The 17,583-nt window shown below is 44.2% G+C and overlaps 1 pseudogene across 1 annotated transcript; it reads right to left on the bottom strand.

The window, feature by feature from the left end:
* Positions 1-190: 190 nt before the first annotated feature.
* LOC148915245 (dynamin-related protein 5A-like) lies at positions 191-11,189 on the bottom strand (annotated as a pseudogene). The gene is made up of 12 exons (XR_016121938.1): positions 10,884-11,189; positions 3,602-3,775; positions 3,432-3,522; positions 3,248-3,312; positions 2,529-2,722; positions 2,270-2,389; positions 2,067-2,135; positions 1,711-1,938; positions 1,555-1,605; positions 943-1,291; positions 652-791; positions 191-549 (listed from the first exon to the last, which is right to left on the bottom strand). The product of XR_016121938.1 is annotated as a dynamin-related protein 5A-like (transcript).
* Positions 11,190-17,583: the final 6,394 nt, after the last annotated feature.

Raw genomic sequence — 17,583 nt, 5'->3', positions numbered from 1 at the left:
AAGAAATTGGAGATGAAAAGAGAGGGGATTAGGATACAGCCTGTAGGGGGGAAAAGAGATCAGATTTAGAAGAGTAAAAAGTAGAAACCAATTAGAAATTAAAATAAAGAAGTTGGATAATTTAGAAAACATTAAAATTGGTTAAAAAAAATTTAAAGTGCAAAGCACATTAAAAAATATGAGACATCCATTTAGCAAATCATATATACTATATAAATGTCACGGTTGAAAAAACAAGCATAACGACATCAAGTAAAAGATGGCATCACCCCTTGTCAATTTGTTAGTACATAAAATGAAACAAGGGGGCTCCCAAACCCCCCTCCTTTCCCCCATTACAACAAAATCTTAAATGAATGAATTGTGTGGCCTTCTCGACAAAATCCACATCCGAAAAGAAATGGTGCATGTGATGCATGCCTACTTAGCCCAAGCAACTGAATCAATTTCTGCTCGAGCACTTCTGTATAACTCCAGCCTCTTCCCGAGGGCAGAACGCCTCTCCATTATTGCCGGATCCTCATTCAGTAATAAGGACAACTGCTTTGTCTGTTCAAAATATTTAGAGTAATCCAAAGTCAATATTTGCCCTCCAAAAGATTGATCAATTTTCACCCCCAGAAATTATAGGTAGAAGATTTTTGTACTAACCTCCAATTTTCCCAAGTCAGTGTAGAAATGGTCAAGAAAGCTTCGTTTTGCCTCTCGGACTTGGCAATAGACAATAGACTTGGGGATGGAGTTACACAAACTTGCACATACCATATTGACGTAAGCCAGAACTGTTGTCCCTGTTTTTTTAAAGAGCAAAAAACGTAGTGATTGGATAAGGTGCTTTGTCATGATTAGCAATTAACCATGTTACTGGTTTAATAGAAGATAAAACAAAGTTTAACCAACATAAAATACATGCAAGGCTAATTTTTAGTTCATGAGACTCACCAATTCGCCTGAGATATGAATCATTGTATATATCGAAAATCGAATGTGATGGGTTGCCACCCTTCTCAACGTCTTATGAATCATTGTATCTATCGAAAATCGAATGTGATGGGTCGCCACCCTTCTCAACGTCTTATGAATCATTGTATCCATCGAAAATCGAATGTGATGGGTTGCCACCCTTCTCAACATCTTGAGGAAGTTTATGGAAGAAATCAAGTGTCAGATAACTACACTCCATATCAACTAGCTTTAGTGTTGCCTTCTTACTTTCTTCTCTCATCCTCTCAAACGAATCACTAGCTGCATTTGTAACCTCTACTCTAAGAGCAGGATACTGCTTTAGCTCCTGTAAGACAAGGAGCAAAATTTACCCAACCACTTGCAAAAGTATGAACATTTGGCCAAACAAAAAAGAGTACCATTTATCCAAGATCTTAAGAATCTATGAACCCAAGAGAAATAAGAATAACCAAAAGGAGGAAAAGAATACACGAAAAAAAAATATTTACTACTGTATTACTAGAACTACCAAAACTAACACCAAAAGAAAAACAAAAGGGAAAAAAAAAATCAATGGAAACAAAAAATTAAACATGGTTGTGAACATACTGGAGTCTCATTGACAGACTTGTGAACCAGATCCTTCAAAATGGCATGAACCTGGAATCATGAAAAATTGAAAATAACAACTCATCATCATTCAAGCAGCATAATAAAGTAAATACGTGCAATTCACACAGAAGGAAAAGTAATCTCTTTTCATACCACATCAACAGCTGCCTCAACAGGACCTCTAATAGTAATTACAGAGGATTCAATGAGACGACGGTAACCTTGTTCAGGAGCTATTAGATGAGGTTGATATCCATCAGCTTCAGTAATGAGCTTCCTTATATTTTCCATTGAAAGTTGCTTGTCAAATTGCAATCTTTTTAGAGCAGCAGGAAGCTGGATATCAAAAATGTTGCAAATCTTATCACCGCCCGGGCGCCTGTGGACAACAAAGAACATATTAATTTCAGACCATTTTATCAAATGGATTAACCGAGAAAATGAATACTGAGCCAAGCTGCACGATTGTATACAGTTTTCCCTGCACAATTGTAACCGAGAAAATGAATACCGAGAAGATGTTCTTTATATGTTCCATCGAATAGACAACATATCTCCATGATTGTATACAGTTTTCCCTGCATGTCCAAAGCAATCACTCAGTAACAACTCTTGTAAAAGTTAAAAACTGAGGTGAATTTCATAGTCGCTTAATTTGACTTTAAAAGCAAGAAACTTTAAAATTATACTACAAGAAACAAAGCAAACTTACTCCAGCATCAGCAGAAATGGGCTTTCCAAGGCGACTCAGTTCAGCTTCAAGTTCAGCAACGGTCTTGCTAATGAGGGACTGGATCCCTGGGATTTTCGACTTAATTACTGTTTCCAAATGCTGGGGCAGTAACCATTATAATAATTTAGTGAAAACGACCAATATTTACCCAACAGATTAAATAAAAAAAGATCTACTAACTTGATTTCCTCTTATAGATATTGAAACCAAATTAAATGAAGGCTATCCAGTTGCCTACCTTAGAAAGCATTTTTGCTAGATGCTCAGAACCCATTCTTGGAGCAAGGTGCTTGTATTCTGGGGTAGTAGAAAAATACTCGTGTTTTCTACGCCGGGCAGCAATCATGTCAACATTCTTGTTAATGTCTGCTTGTGAGCGATTCACAACCCCAACCCAAGGAAATTTAGCCGATATGACTTTCCTTCCAACATCTAAGTAACCCGAAAAGGAAAAGAAGCTCAGGGTTGATAATTGTAAAAGCTATGCTGTTTCAATGTGTAAAATAAGGGTATCCAAAATATATGCATTACCACACTCCTAGATAAATAAGTGACAGCCAAAAAGTGGGATTTGCTAATCATTGCGACTTGCAAAGAGAGTATATATACAAGGCAGATCTGGAATGGACGCCAGAACTTGATCATTTCTATATGTGTGTATGAACTATGTATCTACCCCTAAATAACTCTTTGCCTATAAATGCATCTAGTCATGAATCAGCCTGGATGCCTCTATACTAAGCAATTTTTGAAATATTCAGGTATAACTAACTTTAGAGTCCGACATACAAAATGCACAAAATAGGTCTTCCACTGTTTCTTAACTATAGAAAAGTCATAAAGATCTTTTGGGCAATAAAACAGGAAGCTATATTTCTTTAGACTTTCTAGCTTAATAGTTGATTACCAAATCATCCAGTGTCACATGTTTTAAAACAAGATACTAGGCAAACTTACTTCAAAAGCATCAGTACCCTTGTCCATAAGATCAATCTTCGTTAAGACTCCAAGTGTCCTCTCCCCTGTAAAAAGAATGTCAATATACTGAATCCTTTACCATCTACAGTTTCCTATGCTAGATACAACAGTCAAGAATTATGCAAAGATATTTGCAATGTGTAGAAAACAGTATGAGAGTCACCTGTTGGATCCACTTCACGAGAGATTCTAATTGCATCAGATGTAGCAAGATCTTGATTAGCAGGTGAAATTGATAGAATTATACAGTTGGGCTGCATAAAATGTTGAAGACACAAAATGATTCAGCGTAGTTAACGTTGAAAAAGAATACAAGATTGCAGTGGATATTACCTTCTCAATGTAGGAGAGAACCATATTTTCAATGTCTTGCACAATAGTATCCGATTGACCCTCTACATGCCAAAGAAAAGTTGTTAGTGTCTTATATATACAGATAGTAGTTCTGTCTTCTTTTGCAAAGAAAACAAGGGAAATGAAATGAGAATTGTTTAAAAAAGTCAAAGGTTAGGGTCCTATCCGACCCAAAAAAAAAAGGTCTTTAATTCCCTAGGGGAACATGATCAAGCAGATTTTTTTGTTAAGGCAGGTCCTGAATTTTAAAAGTGAGGGCTTTATGTTCCACCTTTCCTTCTTCCATTTTCCTTAAGACTTTTTCAGACAGATAGAATGGCAAAGAAAAATGCATGTAAAGTGCCTGCCTGCATAACAATTGATAAATCTATGAGATCGATGATACTTACCAAGAGCCACTTGATTCAAGCACTAAATTCCTTCAAATTGTGTCGATAAAAACCTTGGGTCAAATTAGAAGAACAGAACCCCTTGAGTGATAATTGCAATTGTGAGTATTATCGATGCACACATAATCTAACAAGCATATAACTCCACATAACAACAAAACAGCACAATACAATCCATCTTAATATGGCTTTTTTATTAGTTCAAGATACAAAATCAGCCGATTAGCATTACTGTCAATCACAAGAACTTCCACCATACCATTTTGGTAAAGAGAAACACACTTGATTCCAAACCTAAAAATACTATTCATTCATCTTTTGAAAGAAACTGTGTGGGGGTGGAGAGGCAGAGTTTGAGGTCTCACCAATCAATGGAAGTTAGGTGTAATGGCCCTGAAAGGTCGAAACTTTCCCTCTCGGAGGCCATTTACACCACGTGTTACTCTTTCTATTTCCTCTTGATATCCTCAGAAGCTGTTCTACATTGCACAAGTCCAGAAAGTGGTCAGTACTCATTAAATATATCATGTACTTAATAAATAAAAAATGGAAGGCATGCATACACTTCTGAGAAATACAGAGGACCAAAGAATATGAACCAAATCCATGGTTTGCCTTTTTTTTTTATATTTTTTTATTTTACTTGGTTATAAATTTCCCTTAATTTTCACTAAGCAAGGATATCCAAGAATTGCTTTACCAAGCCACCCCCAACAAGATGTATTATGAAGTGAAAAACAGTTTCCAAGCCCATATTTTCATCTGAACCAATTCAGATCTGACACGAAGCCAACCCCAAACAATACGGCATAAACTCCAGATAGATCCATTAACTTTCACCATTTTGAGATCAAAACTAATCAGAAACAATGAAAAACTATCAACCGAAAGAAAATCAGGCCCAACCCATCATAAGATTCAAACATATCTGCAACAAGAACAGACACACCAGAAAATGCCAAACCAAAAACAAAGAAGAAGCATCAGCAGAGAGACACCACACAATTAAAATAAGCTAAAATGAATCCACCATCTCCCACATTTCTGACAGGTAAACAGCACAGAAAGGAATGCCAGAGATTCAAAACAGTTGAATTACCAAATACAAATTGATTTGTTAAAACAAATTATTGAAATTAAGAAACTTTTTATATAAAAAATGCACCTAAAAGAAATAAAAGGCGGTGATGACAGAGCCTGCTTGTGTGATTGTTTTGTTTTCAAAAGGGAGGTTATTTTATATATATCCGAAGGAGGAGGGGAGGGCTGAGCGGTTGGTGTGTTTTAGCGTTAACCTGTCTACGTCTTCCTCCTTTTAGAGATCCAAGCTTGGGTTTTGATACTTTTGAGGCTCAAGCTGTTAAACGACCCGCTAGGAGGAGACCCCTTTTCTCTGTTTTTGTCTGGGTTATGCTCTCCTCGTACATTTAAATTCTCTCTCTTTATTTTCACCCATAAAAAGGAAAGATTAGCAAAAACTAGGAACTTTTTCATTTTTGTCAAGAAAAAAAAAATCTTTGCACCCAAAAACTTGTCATGGCATGGGTAAGCAAAATGGTGTAGAAATGTATTATCGTGTTACTGTTTTAATTAACGGAAAAGAGAGAGAGAGAGAGCGGCAGCCCTTCAACCTCCCATCCTATTTGTAATTATTAAAAGTAATATTAGGGTGAAAATACCGTTACTTTTCTCTAATAGTGAAAATTCGGGGAATGCTAGTAATTTCTTTTAAATCTTTTTTTTTTTTTTGGACATTCTTTCTTTTTCTCATGACGTATATGTCATTCTCATATACTTAAAATAATGACATTAATACATCAAACAAACCACCCTTCGTTTTCCAAGTTTACCCTTATTAAATGTGTTGTCATTCATTTTATCCAATTTTTCTTACAACTCTCTTACCATATGTAAAAAATTAAAAAATTAAAAATTCTGTTTTTTAAAAAGAAAATGCCTATTTTTTTTTAAAGGAATTTTTTGTTATAAAAAAAAACACAATAATGACTTTAAAAAAATCCACAAAAGATATATCCTTTTTTTTTTAATACAAACAAAAGAAGTCTTATTGATTTTTTTTTTTTTTCCTAAACCATTAATTAGGTCTTATTTGTTGGAGTCTTTCAAAAAAGAGAAGAAAAAAAAACTAATGTTTTTTCTTAATTAATTTTTTAACAAGGTAATAAGAAAGTTGTAACAAATTTGGATAATAAATTTAAGGAAATATTAAAATCAATATAAAAAAAATAAGGGTAAATTTGGAAACAAATGTTACCTTATTTGATGCATTAATTACATTGTTTTTAGTGTAAGGAAAGTGACACATGTAATGAGAAAAATGGAAAATGTTCAAAAGAGAATGTTGGAGAGAAGGTTCTAGCATTGACCTATTTTCTCCCCCTCTGTGAATGGGAGTCTTGTGGGATTTACATGAGGTGGTAGGTGTGGGAGCAAATTCGTCCCTAGAATATTCGTCGCCTAAGATTCCTCTCGCTTCCCACTTCTCTTCCCTCGCCAAACAGATCGGAGTAAAGGACTACAAGGGTGTTGGCCAAAGGCCCTCCGATGCCTAAGTTAGGTAGGGTATTTCAAGGAAAACCGGTGGCAGTCGAGTAGTGTGTGTGGCGAGCCTTGTGTCGAGAGAGAAAGAAAGTGGTGGCTAGGGTTTGTGAGAAATAATTTCTGTGAGTTTGGTGAGGAATTTAGACGTACCTTCACCTTTGTGCGTAGGCAAGTATTTATAATGGTCTCGGAGATTAGGGTTTCGAGGAATAATTCCATAGATTGAAGGGAATTATTCCTCCTATTTGGAATTGATTTGATTTATTAGGTAAATCAAATCTAATCGTGGTAGGTATCAGATCAAATCCTAATTTAATTAGGTAACTCCTCATTTAATTGGGAATTGGGGTAGAATCAAATCAATTCCCAACAATTAGGTAATTTCAATTTAATTGGGTAACTCCCAATTAAATTGAGTAACTCCCAATTAGGTTGAGTAATTCTTAATTAGGTCAAATAATCCCCAAATGGAAGGAATTATTTGACCTAGGTATGATTTAATTGTTCCTACAAATGCCCTCACCACATCTGTACGTGGTGGCATGTAGAGATGTGAATTGTTTGTTGGGCTGCACCAAATTATAGGCTTCCTCCTTGATTTGGGCTCTCGAATGGAGGAGGCTTTTGACTTGCCAACTGTCTTTGACTTGGCTGTCCGGCTATAATTTGAGCAAGCGGCCTTTGCAGAGCGAGTGTGCGATTTAGCTTATTTGTGGTTGACCCAAACTACTTCAATTCCTTCTTCTTTTTGTGTCACGAACTAGGAACAATATGAGTCAAGGCGATCACGTGTGGAGCACGGACATGTTGGAAGTCGTGGCAGCGGGTAGGGAGGTTGGCGACGGTCCGCTCATTCCTCTCACCCTCTGTGATGGTAAGTTGCATCCTATGATGCATGCTACAGATTGCCATGGAATTCTTTCTGTGTGTTTGGTGACCTCTCATGCTTGTGAAAATGACATCCACAAAAGCTCAATCTCGACTCGAACACGATCAATGTTCATCAAGCTTTAAACATCCTTGCCGAGTTACGTGATTGGTTGGTTGCTAAGTGAACATCGAAGAAGGAGGTGATAGGTCGCTGACCGAAGATGTTGAAAGATGGGGCCGCAGCTCGGACCTAGATGATCCGCCAAAGGTTGGCGGGAGAAGTCCTCGACCAAGCTTCCTCATTCTTCCACGAGCAAGTCTTAGTAAGAAGTGTTTCTGGAATGTCCCTATGGGAGTTGCTTCTTCATCTGCGCCAATCAAGCGCCTCGTCGGCCGCGAGCGATAAAAGAAGATCAATGGCATGCAGGAGGTCCGCAGGACATTCCCGCTCGCCGTATCCGCCGGCTCGCTTAAAACCCATGATCTACCCCGGAGGAGGAGAAGCGTGGTTTGAGTTGCTTGTGCCGATCTTGGGATCAAATCGGGAGAGGATACGCATCTCTTCTAGCAATCACGACTCGTCCTGCAAAGCCACGAGCGATCAAGCACACGAGTGACTCAATGTTGCGAAGTTCGCCAAGAGAGCTAAAGAGTCGTGCTCGAGCAAAGAGTCCTTAAATTGTGAATCGCCTATCGAAGTTGGTGATAGCTCACGGTCAAGTTTGACACTCATGTTGAAGCCACGGAGGCATCCAAGCATGAGATCGTTGCTAATGCGTACAGTCGAGATACTTGGATTGCGGAATAATGCTTCTCCTTGTTGCCCTCTCGAACATGAAGACGGTAAGTAGCTTTATCTTAACCTGCGCCCTACTCAAAGTGAGCAATGTTGTGGAGTGCAGCAGTTGAAGAGCGGATAGCGTATGAAGCTGCCGCAATGGAGGAAGACAACTCCCAAGGTGGCGTATGCGATAAGGCTAGGCAGGATGCGAATGAGCAGGCAGGTGAGGTGTTGAGTAGATGGTGCATGTTGGCCCCTTTGTTATGGAATTTTCAGTTGTCTTTCAAACTTCAATTTTCATTGTATCCTGTAAGTGTATATCTGGAGATACAACACTTGAAAGAAACTCCATTGAGTTTGTACTCGTGAAGTAGCTTGCCTACAATGGAGGTAAGGCTTGTCGCCTACGAGCGTATGTCGGGACACAATGCTCGAAATAAAAGATTCCATTGAGTTTGTGCTTGCAGCGCTTGTCAATGGAGATGAGGCTTGTCGCCTACGAGCGTATGTCGTGGGACACAATGCTCGAAAAAGACTCCATTGAGTTTGTGCCGTGAAGCGACCTATGCAATGGAGATTAGGCTTATGCGCATGCGGCGTATGTCGTGACACAACGCTCGAAAAGACTCCATTGAGTTTGTGCTTCGTGAAGCAGCCACATGCAATGGAGATTAGGCTTGTCGCTGCGGCGTATGTCGAGGACACAACGCTCGAAAAAGACTCCATTGAGTTTGTGCTTCGTGAAGCGACATGCAATGGAGATGAGGCTTATCGCTGCGAGCGTATGTCGGGGACACAATGCTCGAAAAGACTCCATTGAGTTTGTGCTTCGTGAAGCACCTGCAATGGAGATTAGGCTTATCGCCTACGAGCGTATGTCGGACAAAATGCTCAAAATACTCCATTGAGTTTGTGCTTCGTGGCGGCACATGCAATGGAGATTAGGCTTGTCGCTTTGTGGCGTATGTCGTGGACACAATGCTCGAAAAAGACTCCATTGAGTTTGTGCTTCGTGAAACATGCGCAATGGAGATTAGGCTTGTCGCTCGCGGCGTATGTCGGGACACAACGGCTCAAAAGACTCCATTGAGTTTGTGCCGTGAAGCAATGCAATGGAGATGAGGCTTGTCGCTGAGCGTATGTCGAGGACACAATGCTCGAAAAGACTCCATTGAGTTTGTGCCGTGAAGCGACTGTCTGCAATGGAGATTAGGCTTGTGCGCTGCGAGCGTATGTCGGGACAAAATGCTCGAAAAAGACTCTATTGAGTTTGTGCCGTGAAGCACACATGCAATGGAGATTAGGCTTGCGCTTTGTGGCGTATGTCAGGACACAATGCTCGAAAAAGACTCCATTGAGTTTGTGCTTCGTGAAGCGGCTTATGCAATGGAGATGAGGCTTGTCGCTGCGGCGTATGTCGAGGACACAATGCTGAAAAGACTCCATTGAGTTTGTGCCGTGAAGCACACATGTGTAATGGAGATTAGGCTTGTCGCTGCGGCGTATGTCGGGACAAAATGCTCGAAAAAGACTCCATTGAGTTTGTGCTTAAGCGGCTTATGCAATGGAGATGAGGCTTCTGCCGCCATGTGTATGTTCGTAAGACATAATGCTCAAAAAAGTACTTCATTGAAAAGCTTGCTCTTGTATTGATGTTGGTGTGAATACATCGCTTTATTGAATAAAGGAAATTGACAACAAAGGTAACATCAAAAGTAGTTCGTCTTTAATGGAAGTACAGGAGGCTCGTCGCTGCTAGCGTGGTAGCGAAGAGTTTCATGGATAGTATCTTCGAAGGTGGTGGGCATTCCATTGTCTCGGAATTTCTCTTCCTTCTAAAGTATCAAGGGTGTAACTTCCTCTGGATCGGCTGATCACGTAGGGCCTTCGATTTAGCTTCATCTTCTTTGACCCTTGCCTTAGTCTTTGTGATGAAAGTTTTCTAAGCACAAGGTCTCCAGCTGCTATCGATCTTGGCCTTCTTGTTGTAGTAGGGCGTTAATCGCTGCTGTAGGCGGCAACTCGAACAATGCCTTTTCTCGTTCTTCTTGAGCGAGATCAAGGTTGACTTTCATCGCTTGCGATTTGGTCAAGTGCCCACCTCAATGCTCATGAAAGGGACGTGATGTGTGGGGAATGATTGCTGTCCCATAGGCGAGGAAAATGGTGTCTCTCGGTCGATCTCCTTTTGGTCGTGCGATAAGCCCATAGGACTCTGGCGGCTCGTCGACCCATTTTCCTGCGCCTTCCGGTCTTTTCTTTGGCGATCTAGCACTATCTTGTTGGATGCCTCTGCTATTGCCTTGCGGGTATCGGGGTGTTGGCAGGTGTTGTTTGATGCCATACTGCAAAAAATGCGGTGACTGCCCGCCTACGAATGTACCATTGTCGATGACTATCGATTGCGAACCGAATCGCAAATAATGTTCCTCGGATGAACCGTTCAACATCACCTCCTTGGTAGAAGATAAAGCCTCGGCCTCGATCCATTTGGTGAAGTAATCGGTGGCGATCATCATCTCTTTGTTGGCGGTGCCGTCGGCATAGGTCCCACCAAGTCAATGGCCCATTGCATGAATGGCCATGGACTGCTCGCGATGGTATTCCTCGGTAGGCGAGGACCGCTTGGCGTTGGCATCGATCACATCTTCGAGCATACTCGTGGAGTCTTGGCGCATGGTAGGCCGAAATAGCCTATCTTGAGCCTTCGATCAGCGATCCGCCTGACGTGATTTCCACATTCGCCGTCGTGTATCTTGCAGAGAACCTCGAGCGTTTGTGGGTACTTGATGCAAGTGAGATGAGGCCCGTAGTATGATCTGCGGATAAGCATGTCGCCTTTCATGTAGTATCTTGCAGCCTTCAGCTTGATTTTTCTGGCCTCGGACTTGTCCTTGGGCAGGTTTTCATTCACTAGGTAGTCAATAATTGGGTCTTGCCAGCTCGGATCCTCATCGATCTGCATCAGGTCGGCTCTCTGCCTCCTCTATGCTAGGCTGGTCAAGGTGCTCGACCGGATGGAACGTCTGGCCCGGTTATCAGCGCCGATCCTAAGCTTGCTAGTGCATCTGCGCGCGCGTTCTCTGCTCTGGGAACTTCTGGATGGTGAAGATGGGAAACGCCTTCAACAACTCTTGAACTTTGTCAAGGTACAAGATCATCCTTGGGTGCTTCGCCATGTATTCTCCACGAGGCTTGACTTGTGATCAGCTGGGAATCGAGTAGATGGCCAGCTTTTTGATTGATAGCTCCTTTGCCAAGCGCAAGCCGGCGAGCAATGCCTCGTACTCTGCCTCGTTGTTTGAAGCCGAAGCCAAGCGTGATAGCTTGCTCTAACAGGGTTCCATCTGGGGTGATGATGACGACGCTGCTCCAGCTCCTTCTCGTTCGACGCGCTCCGTCTACAGCGCATCGCCACATGTCTCGCGGTTGGTCGTTGTGAGGTCTTATCCGCTCTCGAACTTTCCTTCTTTTTGCTGACCGCTTCTCTTCTTCGGTGATGGTGTGAATTCTGCAACAAAGTCTCGCTAAGGCTTGAGCTTTTATCGCGAGTCTTGGCCGGTAGGGAGGTCGTATTGGCTTAGCTCTATAGCCCACTTCATGAGTCGCTGAGAAGCATCAGGTGTGGAGGATTGATCTCAAAGGAAAGTCGGTCATGACGATGACTCGATGAGCTTGGTAATAAGGTCGCAGCTTTCTCGCATGAAACCACAAGGGCCAAAATGAGCTTCTCCAATTTGGTGCGAGTCTCTGCATCGAGGAGAGCTTTTGACGTGTAGAATATTTGATGTTGGGCCCCAAGTTCTTCTCGAATGAGAGTGGTGACGGCCGAGTTGGACACGCCAGTACACGAACAAGTCTTCACCAGGAACGGCTTTGAGAGCAGGGAGGTGAAGTAAGGTAAGTCTTTAGATTCTGGAAAGCTACTTCGCACTCTTCGTCCCATTTGTCTTTTTGTCCTTTCTTCAAAGCTTTGAAGAATGGTCTGCACTTGTCGGTAGACTTTGAGAGGAATCTGTTAAGAGCATTGCTCTGCCGTCAGGCTTTGTATTTCCTTCACTGTGGAAGGCGACTTCATCTCGAGAATGGCTTTGATTTGACGCGGGTGTGCCTCGATACCTCGTTGCGTCACTAAGTACCCCAGAACCGGCGGATGATACACCGAACGTGCATTTACTTGGATTGACTTCATGCGATATTGGCGAGCAGTCGAACGCCTCGGTGAGGTTTTTGAGGTGGTCTGCCCACTTAGGGCTTTAACTAGCATATCGTCCACGTACACCTCCATGGTTCGCCGATCTGCTCCTTGAAAATTTTATTCACGAGCCTTTGGTAGGTTGCTCCGGCGTTCTTCAGCCCAAAGGGCATGACCTTGTAGTAGTAGGTCCCTCTTTCGATGATGAAAGAGGTCTTCGCTTGTCATCATCGTACATCATAATTTGATTATAGCCGGAGTAAGCATCCATGAAGTGAGCAGGTGGTTCTTTGGAAGTTAAATCCACGAGCTGGTCGATTCTCGGCAGTGGGAAGTTGTCTTTAGGGCACGCTTTGTTGAGGTCGGTGTAATCAACGCATACTCTCCATTTTCCCTTTTCTTGTTTTGCCACCAGAACAACGTTAGCCAGCCATTCCGAGTAGGAGACCTCTTCAATGAAACCGGCAGCTAAGAGCTTGTCGATCTCGGCTTCAATGATCGCGACCGCTCGAGAGCAAAGTTGCGTCTCTTCTGCACCACGGGCTTGTAGCAGGGTTGACATGGAGCCGATGGCGATGATATTTGGGTCAATGCGGCATGTCGATGGTGACCACGCGAACATGTCTTTGTTGTTCGGAGGAAGATGGTCACTCCATCTTCTCGTCGGCTTAGCGCGAGCCGATCCGCTTTCTTGTCCGGGTGGTGAGGATCGAGGGTACTAACTCAGCGTCTTCCTCGGGCTTCCAACCTTCTTCAAGGGAGCCTTAGGCGGATTCCTCATCTCGATCCTTCTTGGTTGAATTCGGCGCGAGCCGATCGCGCCTCCTTCTCTTGCCGATCGGGATCGGGGTACTAACTCAGCGTCTTCCTCGGGCTTCCAACCTTCTTCAAGGGAGCCTTCCGGGCGGATTCCACGTCTCGATCCTTCTTGTTCGATTCGCACGAGCCGATCTGCGCCTCTTTGTCCGGTGGTCGGGATCGGGGTACTAACTCAACGTCTTCCTCGGGCTTCAACCTTCTTCAAGGAGCCTTCCGGCGGATTCCTCGTCTCGATCCTGATTCCTTAATCGCTATTGTGAGGCAGCAACTTCCTTCCCTTTCGGGTTTGCTTGTCGATTCCGCCCCCAGGGATGGGATAGCGGATCTTCTGATGTAGAGCAGATGTGACGGCCTCGATCTTGCTGATCCACGGTCGGCCCAAGATTCCGTTGTAGGGGGAAACCTCGTTGATGACCATGAAGGTCGTGAGCAGACCACTGGGGTGAGTGGACATCCAAGTCGATCGTTCCAATAGTGATTGATGTGGCCCCATTGAAGCCGGTGAGCGATCTGGCAAGTTTGCTAATCTTGGGCTCGAACCCCATCTGTTGGATAATAGATAGTTGCAGGATGTTGGCTGCGCTGCCCTCATCTACATGAACTCGCTCGATCACAGCTTGTTCAATTTGGATGCAGATGACTAGGGCGTCATCATGTGGCAGGTCAAGCCCGAACAAGTCCTTCTTCTGGAAGCCGATGATAGGTGTATCCCCAACCGGTACTCCCGTTGTGACTTGGGAGACATAAGTTGCCTGCGCGATCTTTCTCTTGCGCTCCTTGGTGGTCAGCCCGGACTCTTGGGAGTCGGCTAGAATGGTGTTGATTCGAATGACCTTTTGGGGAGGTTCCTTGGCAGCTACATCACGATCCTCGATCTTTGGATAGCCTTCTTTGCAACGAACTCTGTGCAATGGCCTCTCTGACCAGCCCTCAAGGTGCCTTTTCCAAGCGTTGCAGTTGTTGGTGTAATGACCGTGCTCCCGTGGAATGCGCAGTATTTGCTGGTGTCTCTTTTAGAGGGTCTCCTTTCATGGGTGGTGGTCTCCTCACCCACGGCTTGTCCTTCACCTGAGCTAGGATCTGGTTGATTGGGATAACAAATTCAGTGAAGGTCCCTGTTTCGAGCTTTCCTCTTGGGGCCGCGATCTGCGCTTATCTCGGGCTTTTGCTCAAACTTGTTGCTCTTTTGGCTTGCCTGCTTCGTCGGGTGGTCAACTTGCTTGCTAGCTTTCTTTGCGCGTACGATCATCGTCCCAAAGTGCGTAGCGCTCTGCCGTCGCGAACACTTCTGCCAAGGTTTGACTTGGAGTTATGGCCAGCTCCCGGTATAGCTCGTGCTCGGTTGGCAAGCCCTTCTTGAAAGCTGAGGATGCAACTTGGTCGTTGCATCCTATGATGTTGGCCTTCACCTTAAACTGCTCGGGTAGTCTCGAGAGACTCGTCGCTTCGCAGGTTGAGGGGTGGTCTGCATGCTTTACGACCGCCTTGTAGGAGGTGTACTCCTTTGTGAAAATGATGGCGAACTCCTTGAAGTTGCTATTGACGCGACGTAGAGTGTGGAACCAATCCTCGAGCTGCTCTCTCGCAGAGTCATCACGAACACTTTGCACATCGTATGCGTCCTTTGCAGGATCATGGCGCTCTTGAAGTGCCTCAAATGGCTCTCGTGGTCGAGTCCCCCTTGAATGGAGTGATGGATGGCGTTGTAAACCGCTGGCGGCGGAGCTCGCTCCACCTCGTCCGTAAAGGCGGCGATCAACTCGATCAATTTCTGCATAGGGCCTCCTCCGCGCTTCCTTTGAGTCGGAGACCTCGGAGTTGGTCATTTACTAGCTTTGCGACATCCTCTGCTCGCAGGTTGGAGTCTCGGACCGACGTCTTCGGTGCCTCGCGCGATCGCTAGCTTCTTCCTCGGTTCCCGGGTCGATCCTTGGGTGCTCTGCCCGTGAGGCGATTAGGAGATTGAGTTTGTGAGGATTCCTCTGCAGCTTGTCGCCGCGTGTTGGTCCTCGAGCGGGCTGGTGGGCGTCGATCGTCACCCTCTGCTCGCAAGGAAGGTCGTTCAGTCGACGTCCTTCGGTGCCTCGAGCGTGGCGCTAACTCTCTTCTCCGGCTCCCAAGGGTCGATCCTTGGTTGCCTGCCGATGGGGCGGGAGAGAAGGTTGAGTTTGGGAGGACCTCCGACTTGTCGCCGCATGTCGGACCTCGGCGGTGGTGAGCGCTGATCGTCATCCTCTGCTTGCAAGGAAGGTAGTTCAGGCGACGTCTTCGGTGCCTCGAACGTGATTGGCTGACTTCTTCTCCGGCTCCCAAGGGTCGATCCTTGTTGCCTCGCCGATGGGGCGGAGAGAAGGTTGAGTTTGGGAGGATCCTCCACGCTTGTCGCCGCGACCGCTCACGAACTCGAGCTCCTTGTGGACCTAAGCGAGCACGAACATTGGATTGTGGGCCTAGCCTCTCGAGCACATTGGTCCTGGGTCCTAGCCTCGAACGGCTCAGAGTACGGCTCGCGGTTAATGCGCATCTCGTGCACGATCTCGCCTCTTCCCCGGTTTGCCCTTGTCCGACTAGCTCGACCTCTCGAATCGCTCTCACCAGATGCTCGTACCCTCCTCTCCTCGTCATGGGGTCCAGGTTGGGGCCTTGATTCAAGTTGATCTGCCTGAGTAGCTGGCCAATCAGGTTGTTTTGATCATCGACCTTCTGTGTGAGTTGATCAACCCGCGAGTTAAGGTCCACCTGACTGCTCGGGTCAAGTAGAGTGGTATGCATCGGGCCCAACGGCATGTGGGCTAGGGCTCCATTAGACGCGTACACAGGTGCATATGTCAAGTGTGATCGCAGAGGAGGGAGAGAATGGATCTGCTCCAAGACTGGGACGATGTCATAGTAGCCATGGGGTGTGCAAGTCCCAGAGTTAAGTGGTGTGGTTTGTGCTCGGACAGCGAGGCGACAACTCCGTGTCGGATCGCAAGGTATGGAGGTCGGGTCATGTGGCGGCTGTTCTGCAATTCCAGCAATTGAAGCGGTGCAAAGCACTAGAAGGCGGCTGCGGGCGTTGGCGGCATGATTCCGTGCTGTTGCAATGGAGGTTTCCACCACGAAACCATGAGATGGGCCCGTCGTGGTGGCGTTACTCTTCGTACGTCTTGTATCAACCATGGTTGTTTGAAAAAATGTGTGAAAGATGGATTTTGAGCACGCTTTGAATATATCTCGTGCTCTCAATGAAAGCACCAATTTGTGGGAGCAAATTTCGTCCCACTAGAATATTCGTCTAAGATTCCTTCGTCTTCTCCACTTCTCTTTCTCCCTGCAAAACAGATCGGGGTAAAGGACCACACCCGGGGGGTGTTGGCCAAAGGCCCTCCGATGCCTAAGTTAGGTAGGGTATTTCAAGGAAAACCGGGTGGCCGGAGCCGTGTGTGGTGGCCGGAGCCTTGTGTCAGAGAGAGAAAGAAAGTGGTGGCTAGGGTTTGTGAGAAATAATTTCTGCAGAGTTTCAGTAGGAATTTAGACGTACCTTCACCTTTGTGCGTAGCCAAGTATTTATAATGGTCTCGGAGATTAGGGTTTCAGAGGAATAATTCCATAGATGGAAGGGAATTATTCCTCCCCTATTTGGAATTGATTTGATTTATTAGGGTAAATCAAATCCCTAATCGTGGTAGGTATCAGATCAAATCCTAATTTAATTAGGTAACTCCTCATTTAATTGGGAATTGGGGTAGGAATCAAATCAATTCCCAACTTAATTAGGTAATTCTCAATTTAATTGGGTAACTCCCAATTAAATTGAGTAACTCCCAATTAGGTTGAGTAATTCCCAATTAGGTCAAATAATCCCCAAATGGAAGGAATTATTTGACCTAGGGTATGATTTAATTCGGTTCCCACAGTAGGGATGGCTATATTTTAATCAATAACACCATGTCACGTCGGCTGATCACATTGTTAGGAACCTTCATCATTGTTGATCTGGATTAGTGATGAGCTGACATAGTCAGTTTGTTAATTGATTAGTTAAGAAATTAGTTTCTAACTGAGGTCTCAACATTTTCACTCAACTCATTATTTTCTTCTTTAAAAGTGCAATTAAGAATTTCCAGGTTCTTTACCTTCTCTTCTAGTAAGAGATTCCTTTCCTTAAGCTTGGAAGTTTCAGTAAAAAGGACATCATACTTTTCACACATACCTGTATGACTGGTCATCCTGTTCCTTATATGACTGGTCATCCTGCCTATCATCTTCAGACACAGATTCATTTCCTGAATTAGATTGTCCTTCATTGACTACATGAACTCTAGCAAGGCTACAGTTATGAACAAAACCAACAAGGGTAAAA

Source organism: Prunus mume, linkage group LG7, assembly GCF_029339155.1.
Source record: "Prunus mume cultivar Tortuosa linkage group LG7, ASM2933915v1, whole genome shotgun sequence".
Classification (NCBI taxonomy): Eukaryota; Viridiplantae; Streptophyta; class Magnoliopsida; order Rosales; family Rosaceae; genus Prunus; species Prunus mume.
Note: the sequence above shows the minus strand (reverse complement) of the source record. Positions and strands in the feature narration are given on the sequence as shown.